Here is a 12,156-nt window from a genome sequence, read left to right on the forward strand (position 1 = left end):
ATTTTAGAATTTAGAATTTGTGTTTAGAAAGGACGGTTTATCAAGATTGGTTTCAGATCTTACTACTATAAAATTTATTCAATTAATATTGTAAATACGTTCTATGCTAAGTTAGAATTTTGAAAAAAATATGTTATCTGCAAACAGATTTATTGTCTGTATTCTTTATTTGTATTGTATTCTGTTTTTCTTGTAATACCTAATGGAGCAACAATTATTACAGTATGTTGTACTAGTAAAGGAGAATATTTGCAGCTCAGAGTTGAAATGAGGGGTTCCTTGGGTGCTCTTTGAGCTTGGTTATTTTTTTTGCAGACAGTTCATTACCCGACTAGGTAACATCATCAGTGCTAGTCTAACACTCTCTACTAGCATTGACGATGTTACCAAGTTTGGGTAATGAAACGCCTGCAAGAAAACAACCAAGCTCAGAGAGTACCAAGGACCCCTCATTGTTATGTTGGCCAGGATAAATTTTCATATGCTGACAATAGCATGATCTTTTTTTTTTTTCTTTTTTGAGTGGAATACTGTTGATTTCTTGCAGTAAGAAATTGCAAAATTCAAGCTATCCCTTAAACAGCAGTGCTTGAATTTTCAGGAGGTAAAGTAAGGCAATCTTCTCTTTGGCTCCTCTTTTTCAGCACCTTGGAGAAAAATGGGAGAAGATGGTGGATTATAAAGTAGAAAGGGGGCCTAGTAAATTCCTGTAAATTCAAGCACTCTTCAACAGTCAGAATTGAAAACAATAGCAGGTTGGGATTTTGGTGAGTTTTTCTTAAGTATCATAATGCAAGGACTGAGATTTGTAATTGCTGTATCATCCTATATGTAAAAGATAGGATGTTTTTCAGGCCTAAAAGCAACACAGCAACACAATGCCATCATTTTCAAAACTCTCTCTTTCTGTGCATGTGCATGTATGTGTGTGCATAAGTAGATAATTATATAAGAAGGGGTATTGTAAATTGAAAACTTCTCTGGAGCTTTTGATTTGTCAAATATTAGATCTGAAGGACTGTAGATTACTATTTCAGATTGTAGATTACTAGTATTAAAAGCTATTTATCCTTCACTTTGGTTCTTTATTTTTTACGTTTTGGTTTGGTCAATCCCATTTTTTACCATTATAAGTATTCTTTTGTTTTAATTTATTTACATATATCAGCCGTCAGCGTTCCATCTTTCTAGGTAATTGAGGAAATCTACAACAAGCTGAACAAATAGAATATGTTCTGTTCTCTGAAAATACTTTGTGTATTGTTTCCATTTGCTATAAACATTTATATTCTACCCCATGACAGCAAAATTTTCCAGAGTAGTTTACAAAACAAAAGCAATAGAACCAAGACAATACCAAACAGCAACAAAATTTAGACTCTGACTTGCTTGCGGTATTGTTGTTTGTTTGTTACTTCCATTATATTTCATCTCAAGGTGATTATTTAAAGCCAGATCTTTAAAACGAATGATAAAGCTTATAATGATTTTAGCATTTTTGTTGTTGTTGTTGTTTAACCCATAACATACTGTAGCCATTGTAGAAAAATGAATTGCCAGCCTGGTTTAAAACCTCATCTGTCTTGTCCTCTAGATGCCCTCTGAATAGGGAGTTCCAAAGAGATTATAATGTTGCTGAGATAGTGTCCCACCCCCCACTCCCCTCCCCCCCCCACTGCTCAGTTTTTTCTGTGGATCTTTGTGTACATGGAGCCTGATAAAAGCAAAACTGTCCCCTTAGTTAACTAGCTATTTAGGCTTAAGAAAAATACATTGAATTGTACCTTGAAATGAATTGATGACTTCTGCTGATTTATTAAAACCAGAATAATATTTCGCCTTGTGTTATGTAATAAAGAAGATAAGCAAATTGTGCATTAATTGAATAATTCAGACTGTATCTTGAAAGAATACTTCATAGTACAGCTGGAATTTGCCAAAGAAGTATCTAAGGAATGTGGTATATACTGTGGTGATTTGAAACAAGGTGATATAATATCTCATGCATATTAACATTTACTGGTTAATTTATAGAGCAGTTTAGTTACGGAAAGGAAAACAACGACTTTAAGATAACTGTGTCAAAGAGGAAGAACAGAAGAAAAAAAAAGAGAGAGAAAAGAATAGGCATTGTCAAAATATAGTGCCATGCCTGTTAGACTCTCTCCAAAAAAAGAACAGGCCCCAAAGAAAAAAAGTTATTTGAACTGATGTCAAGTGTAATTGCTTGTAAAATAAGGTTTCTCATTAATAAATTAATTGATTGTCATCTGCATATACCCACCATACTCTCACATGAAAACAAAAACATGTATCTATTCCTAGCTTTCCTTTTAATAGAAGTGAGACAAGAAAATGAAGACACAGGAAGAGGAAAAAAGTGGGAAGGGAAGTGAGGGAAACAAAGATTGATTCGGAGGATGCAAAGAGAAAGGGAAACTGGAGTAGAAGAAAGGAAATCAAAGAGAGAGAAGAAACACCAAAAAGATTAAAATTCAGCAAGTAAGCAACCCTCCAAGAAATGGTTAATTCAGGGGAATTCACATTTTTTAACAACGTCTGTAGCCAATTGCATTCCCGCCTATTCACTAGTTTCCAAAATCATTTTTTCCTCACTGTATGTAAGATGAACTCCTCCCCACAATTCACAGGCAATTAGTGGGGGGAGGGACTACATATAAATAATGTATGGTAAATCTGAGAGGTAGGTAGTTAAGTAGGTAGATTGATAGCTTCTAAAAAAAACTATTTTGAATAATATTGTTAATAAACCTTACAGTATTTGATATTCTGTGCAGTCTTGAGCTACATATTGGAATAGGTTTTTAAATGACTCCCTAAGAAATCATACCGAACCAAAAAGTACCAACAAAAACTCAAAAGGAAATGTAACTGTCTGCACTAGAATACTTTGCAATTAAATCTGTTTCAGATTATAATTGTAATTTGCAACAAGCCAAAATACAAAACTACTTTGTTGTCTTGGTCTCAGTGGGACCACATAGACTGGATTTTATGAACTGTAATTGGAAACATATGATTGGCTCCAAAAGTTTCTTTACCCACAAAAGGAGTCCTGTGAATCCAACCCAATATTCCATAAATCACAATCCAGATGCCATATATACTAGCCTTGCATTGAAGCCACTAAAGTTAATTGTGCATGCAAACTAGCCTTGCCTATCTTCAGCAACAAAAATTCCATAAATAGCAATAGCACTTAAACTTATCCATCATCCCATAGTGCTATACAGCACTCTCTGGGCAATTAACAGTGTCAGCCTATTGCCCCCAACAATCTGAGTCCTCATTTTACCAACCTCAGAAGGATGGAAGGCTGAGTCAACCTTGAGCTGGTCAGGATTAAATTTCTGGCTATGGGCAGAGTTAACCTACAATACTGCATTCTAACCACTGTGCCACTAGGGCTCCTTTCTTAAGTTAATTCTAATTTTCAAAAAGTTGTAAGCAAATTGATTTGGAGTAATGCAGGGAGCTGCTGAAGAATATATAATAATGTTTTCCTGCACTTGCCTATGAATTATGTCCTTTAATATTGCTAATAATTTTCTAAGGGTTCTTTTTTTTAAATGGTGGACTCTGAAGCCATTGTGCTCCTTCTAGATGTTAGTCACACCCATCCTATAAAATTTGTTTCTGCCACATAATTACCTTTGCTTATATTTAAACAGAGCAAGAACCTCTTGAGTTTTCCATGCTTCAAAGAGGGTAACTTTTTCACAGGACAATTATAAGGCCTACAGGTGCATCTGTACTGTCATCTTCCATCTTATCATGAAAATACCTGGCTAATAAACCATTAAGCCATAGTCTGGGTCTCCAGTGTGATGTGGGCAGGGCCAAGGTGCCTGATAATACCTCCCTTAGAGCCCTCAGGCTCTACACTTCATCTGATTTTAATTTATTTTGTTTTATTAAGCTACTTTTAATTAAAAAAAATGAAATGGGAAGCTAGGTGTTATATAGCAAGCTATCATATTTATTTCTAAGAATGCCTTAGGGTCCTAAATAGACACTGGGGTGTTCTTTGAAATTAAAAATGGTGAATGGCTGCTGTTCGGGAAAAAGAAGGTAAACTGAGATATGGAGAGAATCTGGGGGCAAGGGACTAGAGGCAGTGGCAGCAAACATCCTTACCAATTTATTTTATGTATAGTAAAGGTTGCTTTATGACTGGCCACACCCTCCAGGACAGCCATTTTGTGTGAGTTCTCATGCTATGTTCTTACGAATCAAACGTGTTTACCAGCCCCAAAAGTTTAGGAATATTTGAGCTGAGGAAACAAAAATTGTATTTTTGAAATAAAAAACATCATAGAAATTAATTTACTTAAAGAAAATGTGGACAACTCCTATAGAAAGTTATAATGAACAAGGTTATTTACAAAAGAAACAATTTCCTAAGTAATATAATGCTGGTTTGGGATAGGAGAATAAGTAATAAACATAAGTGATGATTAGTAGCAGATAGTTTTCAACTATCTGTTTTCCTTTGAATTCTAAGGAGTTGAAATCTGACTATTATACATCCAAGTCAGAGCTAAGGTAATATAACTTGCTTAATCCAATTATACCTTCTACCTTTAAAACAAATATCTTGCAAACTATTTGCAGAAGTGGCATCATACATTGATGTTGTTTTTGAAATAGACAATTGCATTTGTGTTTGGTTAGATTTCTATCTTGTTTTTCCTCCAGGATTCCACAGTATATACTTAGGCCTTCATCCTCTGTTGGTCCCCCAAAAAATGACTGTCCAAGCTGGATGAAAATGACGGCCCCAAAGTCACATGCTAAGTTCCCATGCTTGGACTTGAACCTAGGTCTCCCCAATCCTAGCCCAACACTTTACTTACTTTGGCTCTTTGAAATTGTTCATTTTCTGATATACAATACATAGTATTGTAAATCATGAATGTTTATTGTTAATATACATGTTGCATATCAATACTGTAATTTTATATATAAATTTAAAATAACCTTTGTTAAATTTAGATGTTTAATTGTTTCTAGAATTTGCAATAATTTAAATATTATTTACAGTTGTTTATGGTATGATAGGTTGGAGCTAGACACTAATGTTTAATAGTAATGAACATGAGTTGAAATTGAGTTAAAGTGGTATAATTTCCTGTGGTGCTTGCAAACATTTTTTGTCATAGTATGGCCTCTGCTTTAAGGATTCTTGAGGATTTACTTTTGTTACTACGTATTATTAGAGGCATCTATAGGGTCCAATGCTTTGGTCAGCATTTCCCAAGCAACATCAAGATCCATCTGTTTCATATGCACATTTGATATCACATTTAGGCAACACTGCCTTTCATCATTTACTTCCCCCTCCCCTCACCAATTTTTCATAACATCTCTGCTTATATTTACATTGACCAAAATTTAATATATACTTTTTGGACTAAGGCTCAAAGTTCCATATGCTTTTGCTTGGGATTTTGTAGTTTTCCAGATTTTAAAATACAGTTCTCAGTTTTTACAAAAAGACCACACACAGAGAGAACATACTTTTCCTTACATTTGGACTTCCCTAAGATTAAAAACAAAACCAGTATATATATTAAAATATTATTTTAGGATAAAATACTGTACTATAGAAATGCCTGCTTAAGGATACAATCTATATAAAGTGACATTTGGTTGAGCTCATTTCAGCAGCATAGATACTAAAATTGGAACAATACAGAAAAGATTAGCATGGGCCCCTGCAAAAGGATAACACACAAATTTGTGAAGAGTTCCATTTTTTGTGTGGGAGGAGGAGGCACAATGGCTAAGCTGTTAAAGATGTTGAGCTTGTCACCTGGAAGGTCAACAGTCTGGGTTCGAGACCCAAAGCCACAGAACAGTATGAGTTCCCATTCTTTGCCCCAGCTCCTGCCCACCTAGCAGTTTGAAAGCATGCAAATGCAAGTAGATTAATAGGTACCACTTCGGTGGGAAGATCATAACCTTTCAAGAGCCTTTGGCATATAGCCATGCTGACCACATGAACATGGAAAATATTTTCGAACAACATTGGCTCCCTCAGCCAAGAAACGGAGATGAGCACACACACACCTAAAATTGGACACAGCTGGTCAGGGAAACCTTTACTTTTACCTTTTGGTTGTTTAAATTAGAAATGTTCATTCATTAAAACGAAAACAAGTTGCTGCAGAAATGAGATAGGATGGAGAGACTGATTGCATGTGAAAGTGATGTGAATCAGAAATAGATCTTGTCTATCCTTATTCTGAATTTCACAGTTGGAAATGATTTAGTGGAGATCAAGAGCCCGGCACTATTCCCTGATGAGTAACAATGAGACCTGTCCATTTGAGGCTTTAATATGATAGAAATAGAAATGGGAACTAAGGGCAGATATACGTAGTAGCAATGAATAGGAAACACAGTGATGTGGTACCTCTCTATATGGCATATTAAAAGTATGTGCTATGATATATTTTTTATAAAATATATGTGCTAGTTTGTGGCTAAGAAATACTGAAACAATTGTGCAAGTTACTTGTCCAAAATTACTAATTACTGAGTGAATTCAAGATAGTTAAGCATTAATAAATTATCCCATATATTACCTGAGAAAATATCATTTTCTTCCCATTTAGTATTAAGAAACATGACTTCTAGGGAAAAAAAATCAAATCTCAGCATTTCTTTCTTTCTCTCTCTCCCCCTCCCCACATATTAATGCAACACAATCATCGTTTATCCCCTCTTCCAACAACTTTTCATAAAAATAGGCACTCCTTTTTTGTCTTGCACAGGCAAGTTCCAAACACGCTCCTACCTCTCAGTTTGTTTGCACAAAGACTTATCAGAGTTTAACCTAGCAGCCTATTTCCATCACCAAAGTTAGGTTTTAGAGCACTGAGTAAAATGCCTCTGAGGAATGCACAAAAAGCATTTCTATCACCACAGATTCTCCAGTGTTCTACTTCTCCATAAACTCAAGCGCAGGTTACATTTCTCATTATATTCATAAGTGTCTTCCTTGTGATGGCTGAACTCATAATTTTCATCCTTCATCTTTCACTACCTCAGCTAGTCTTACAAAGTCTTAAAAGCTAGTATCCCCCTAGAATAGTGCCACAGGTGATTCTGTTGCAATGCCAACTGGACTTGGTCCTGCTGTCATTTATTAATTCCCTTCCTCCTATGGGCAAAATTATTCCGAAAAGAGTATTGTATAAAATATGTGGAAAAGATGGGAGTTTAGCTACCAAGTAGCCTTCATTGGATAGATGCCATTTTAGATGTTCCAAATACAGTATCCATGTTCTCTAAAAGGGCTCCTTTTTGAGTCAGTCTGATTTGTCTTTTTGTCTCTTGCTTAAAAAACAACTTTACATCACAGAGTGAATCAAGCACTTGTTCTAACATAAACTTTTCTCAGCAGATATTTGAGGGGTGACGATGAGTCAAGACATACCAGAGTAAGAGCTGTTCAACAGAAATGCCTAGAGAAGTGGTGAAGGTCCTTCATTTGGATGTGTTCTAACTGAAGCTAGATAGCTAATAAGATTGCTTTCATTCACAAGCAGAATGTTGGACTCAATGGCTTATCTTCCTGATTCACCATTGTAAAGATCAGTTTTGAGCAGCTTCTTTGAATTGTTCATTCTTGTTTAGAAATCACATTGCCAACAGATAGTGGATCTAATCTGCATTTAGCATTATGAATTTTGAAAGGACGTGGGAAGTGTGCGATCAGAATGTATATTTAATGGACTTACCTTTGTGCTAGTGTTAGTAAAATATTTTATTTACAGTCATGTGCTAAAATATTAATTTCTGACATCACCATGAGGTAAAGCACATTCAGAATACAAATTCTTACATATAATATTGGGTTAGTTTTCTTCAGTCCTCACTCCTATGGCTTTAGCAAATGTTTGAAGCAAAAGAGAAACTTGCAAAATGCATCTACTTGAAGTGAAAGTTAAAAATTTTCAGAATTTTAAAAAATGACCTATAATTCTGTATATGTTCTGTATCTGTGAGGAAAATACTTCTTGATGTTGTAGCGATTTATTGTGAATTTAAGACTTGGTGGCATTCCTAGCTTTTGCTGTCTTCAGTGAAACTGAAAAAGACAGGCTATAGGTTTTTTCTTATAGAAAATCTTTGCAACATATTGACATCTCTGTTGATGTTTGTTCTCCCACACGTCCCACTTTAAAATATACTCCCCTCTGCAATAGTAGTAAATTTATTTTTAAGATATAAAAACATATTTGTGACATTGGGTTTGATTCTTCAATATCCAGAATTTTCAGGAAATGGTACATTTAGGTACGTACTTTAAGTCTTCTCTGTATTTAAGATACTGGGAGCTGGATTTCAGGCATATGTTAGAAAATGTTTCAGCGTGTATGTGCAGTTATCCTCCGTTTTCAAGGTGGAATAGAATGTTTGTAGTTACACCCATGCAACAGAGCTCATTCAACCTTGGAGTGCTATTAAATCACAAATATGAGGTGGGATCATTTTGTAAGCAGGCAATAATAGGAGTTTTAGGATTTGTGGGAATAATATGTAATTTTAGTTATGTTTTCATAAATATGAGGCGTACCATTTTGGGGGATAAACAATTACACTGCTTGCAACAAAATTGTACCACATTGGCTTTTAAATTATTCCACCTGTCTTTTAATAGGATTTCTAATGTGAGAATGTACAAACAGCTGCTGCTTATGTTTTCCCTCTGCAGAGAACTGGGGCAGAGTTTTTGCTGCTGATGTGAAATGGTAGCGGTACAGAAGAACAATATCGCTTTTAAAACAACTGTATTTAGTCCTGAGTTTGACTGCTTATCAAAATGTCATTTGAGTTGTAAACTTAAAGTAGAAAGGTAGAAAACAATATAACCCTATTCTATTATGTCCTATTAATAGGAAAAAAACTGAGGGTTCCTTCCAGAGCAATTATTGATTCCTCATGCAAATTTCACTCATCTTAGGAAGAGAAAATGTATGTGTGAAGAATTGAAAGTATGTGTGACTATTAAATGTTTTATTTATTTTATTGCTTTTTTAAAATGACAAAAAGAATCACAAAAATAAAAATACAATCAAAGGAAAAAAGACACACAAAAAGTGCTTTAAAAAGGGGAAAAAAGGGAAAAAACAGTATGTGTGTGACTATTGAATATGGCATTTTGGCTACTTAACCTGTTGTGTTATACAGTGGTCCTTTCTATTACATGCTTTAGAGGCTTGAAATCAATCCATATCATAATCAACGTGGCTTGGTTTTTATAGGACACAACTGGGCTTTAATAGACATTTGCTCACCACAACAATATCAGATGTTTGGATTTATTAGCATTAGTACAACACATTATGAGTTGAAGTTTTATAATCGTCCTAGACTATTAACAAAACCACTTCGATGTTGGCCTGTATAAAATGTATGTGTGTGGTTGATATAATATTACATTGCTGGCAGTGATATTATCTCCAGAGCTTAGGAAAGGTTGTCTTTGTTTGTTTTTCTAGAGTTTGCTAGTTGTAATTCTGAAAATGTATTAGGACTTCAAAAGGGTTAAGGGATAAAAGCACTGCAATTAAAAATGCATCTTGCCAACAAGCTATTTTCCAACAGTGGTATGAATATGAGATCTGCTCGTCTGGCTCATTTACAAGCCTTCATTTTGACTTCTTTCACACAACTGGTGTTTTTGTGTTTAATTTAACAAGAAATGAGTAGTAAATGAAAGCTGCTGCCTGAAATCCCACTGTGAGTGTGTTTTGCACTTGGCTCCCCAGCGAAAAGGCAATTTGTGAAATTATGTGATAGAGTAATTAGATGAAGCCTGGGCTTTTGATTGTTGCCATGCATATGTGGTGGAGGTTTGCTAGAACAGGGATGGCGTGGAGTAGGGGAGGAAAAAAAAACCCTCAGATGATTATTCTTGAAAAGTTGGCTCAAGGCTTCATGGTTTATTTGTAAACAGAATATTTTGTGACAACCTAAGAATTAGTAGTAATCATCTGCTCATAAAGGAACTGCAGCAAAGCTCTGCATGTTTAGAGAGGGCTCATGTAGCATTTAAGCTAGGAGGCAGATTCCATGTTAATATAATTAGGACCTAATTTGCACCCTTTGCACAGAGATTTATAAAGTCTAGATATTATTTTCTATTTTAAAGCACATTAGGTATACTTCAGTGCAGCAATTCACTGAATAGAACAGGTGTGAGTCATCTTCCAGGCATCTCCCTTCCCCCATTCTGCCTTTTGCATCATAAATACAGAAGCATTTTTTTAAAGCATTTATACCAAGAGGGGAGAGGCACGGTGGGTTGGGGTGGAGAATGAATAGAAAGAATGTCTGCAAATGAGGCAGTAATGGACAGTTGCCCTTTATGTACTGATGGCTTTCTCAATGGTTAAGTAAATTAAAGCAAATGCTAGAAAAATCAATAGGCTTGCAGAGTCTTGGTTGTGCCTCATAGACTTCAGACAGAATGACAGATGTGGTGCATATGACCCATTTAAGTATTAATGCTTGGGAAATTGCTTCTGCGTGCAAGGTTATAGGCCTAGAAATATTGTTAGATTAAATTACAGACAATAATATTTTTAAGGATATGTGCGATTTATATGTTTCAGTTTAGCTGTTCTTATGTGTCACATTTGTCCTGGAAGATTAGTTGCTTAGTTGTGTCTGTGGAACAGTAAATCAAATTTTAAAGTGATCATGCAGTGAACTGTCTTCCAATAAAGCTGTATTTAGAAGGCACATATGTTATACAATCAAGCATGCAGAGAATTTGTTAAAACAACATTATAGGCAATTGTATCTCAACACAGCAAACATCATATACTAATCCTGTTTTGTGGTGTTGGTGCAAACCTAAGGAAAGACATTGTGGTGTATGAAAGTTTTTGATGCTCACTAATGGTTGATAAGCATGCCTAGAGTTTATCATTGCATAGGCTGACAACAGAAAAAATTATTATCCATTTGTAGCAATTCTTTAAAGGGATCCCCAGTGCAAGAATAATTGAAATTTAAATTCAAAAAATTGTAGAGCATAGGTTCTCAGCAACACTTAGAAAACTGCAAACTGAAAAAATGCATGGGTATCTGGTCAAGTTTTCCCATTACAGTTAAAAGTTTTACCTTTGCCTTCTTCATGGGGCTGTGAAACACTGACTGGCTCAAAGTCACTTAGCTGGCTTTGCACCTATAACAGGACCAGAAATCAGAGTCTTCCAATTTTTATCATGGGGTGCTTAACTGCTCTACGAAACTGATTCTCCATTTCTTCTTGAAGGCAGTGTTTATTTCTAAATATTCACCTGTTCCCACACAGAAAAATTTATAGTATATCTATCTCCTGTTTTCTCTCTTCTGTTTTCTTCAACATTTCATTTATCTGATAGGTTTCATTGTGAATGAGCAATTGTGATAAAGAAGCCAATAACTACCCACCCACCTCCTGCTTCAAATAAATAAATCCATGTATAAAAGTTGCGTATTTCTGTAGAAAGGATGTCTGGGATTTTTCTCCATGACAGCTGAGCTTCTTTGTAACAGTGTTTGTTTTGTGTTGTTTGGGCATTCCCCCTACTACCCCCCAACTAAGACTAGGTTCATTTTGCCACCTCAGTTTCTGTTTGTGCTTCAAAGTTGGCTCCAAAGGCTTTGACTGCACAGCAGAGGAGGCAAATGGCCAAGGGAAGTCATTTTATATGTCAACTACTTTGAAGTAATATTAACATCCTGCTGATGGTAACAGAAATGAGGACCAGCCACATGCTGATCAGGCAACTTCTTCATGACACTTGAAGAATATTAAGAGACTGTGTCAAGACACAGACACCTCCTTTCACAAGTGACAAAGAACTATTGCTGTGTATCTTCTCTATTAGAACTCTCTAGTCACACACAAATTCTCAATCCATCAGAGTGAAAAATCACACTTTCAAAAGAGGATATGTGTATGGCATTATTGAAATATGACAGTAATTCTTCCCTTGATACTAGATGAAATTAGATTGTAACATTTGTTGCATTTATATGTATATGTATATGTTAAGGTATCAGTTAAAAGTAATTGGGGGGATCGTGTGTTTGGATGAAGTGAAGAAAATACATGTGCAATAATTAATT

At 35.3% G+C, this 12,156-nt stretch overlaps 1 protein-coding gene and 1 non-coding gene across 4 annotated transcripts in view; both read left to right on the plus strand.

Moving 5' to 3' along the window:
* Positions 1-12,156, plus strand: part of MEIS1 (Meis homeobox 1) — a 176,289-nt gene that overhangs the window by 95,316 nt on the left and 68,817 nt on the right. The gene's annotated exons all lie outside the window — the stretch shown is intronic.
* LOC117674523 (U6 spliceosomal RNA) lies at positions 5,676-5,783 on the plus strand. The gene has a single exon (XR_004593885.2). It is a non-coding gene; the product is annotated as a U6 spliceosomal RNA (small nuclear RNA).

Source organism: Pantherophis guttatus, chromosome 1 (genome assembly GCF_059756535.1).
Source record: "Pantherophis guttatus breed Tessera chromosome 1, ASM5975653v1, whole genome shotgun sequence".
Lineage (NCBI taxonomy): Eukaryota > Metazoa > Chordata > Lepidosauria > Squamata > Colubridae > Pantherophis > Pantherophis guttatus.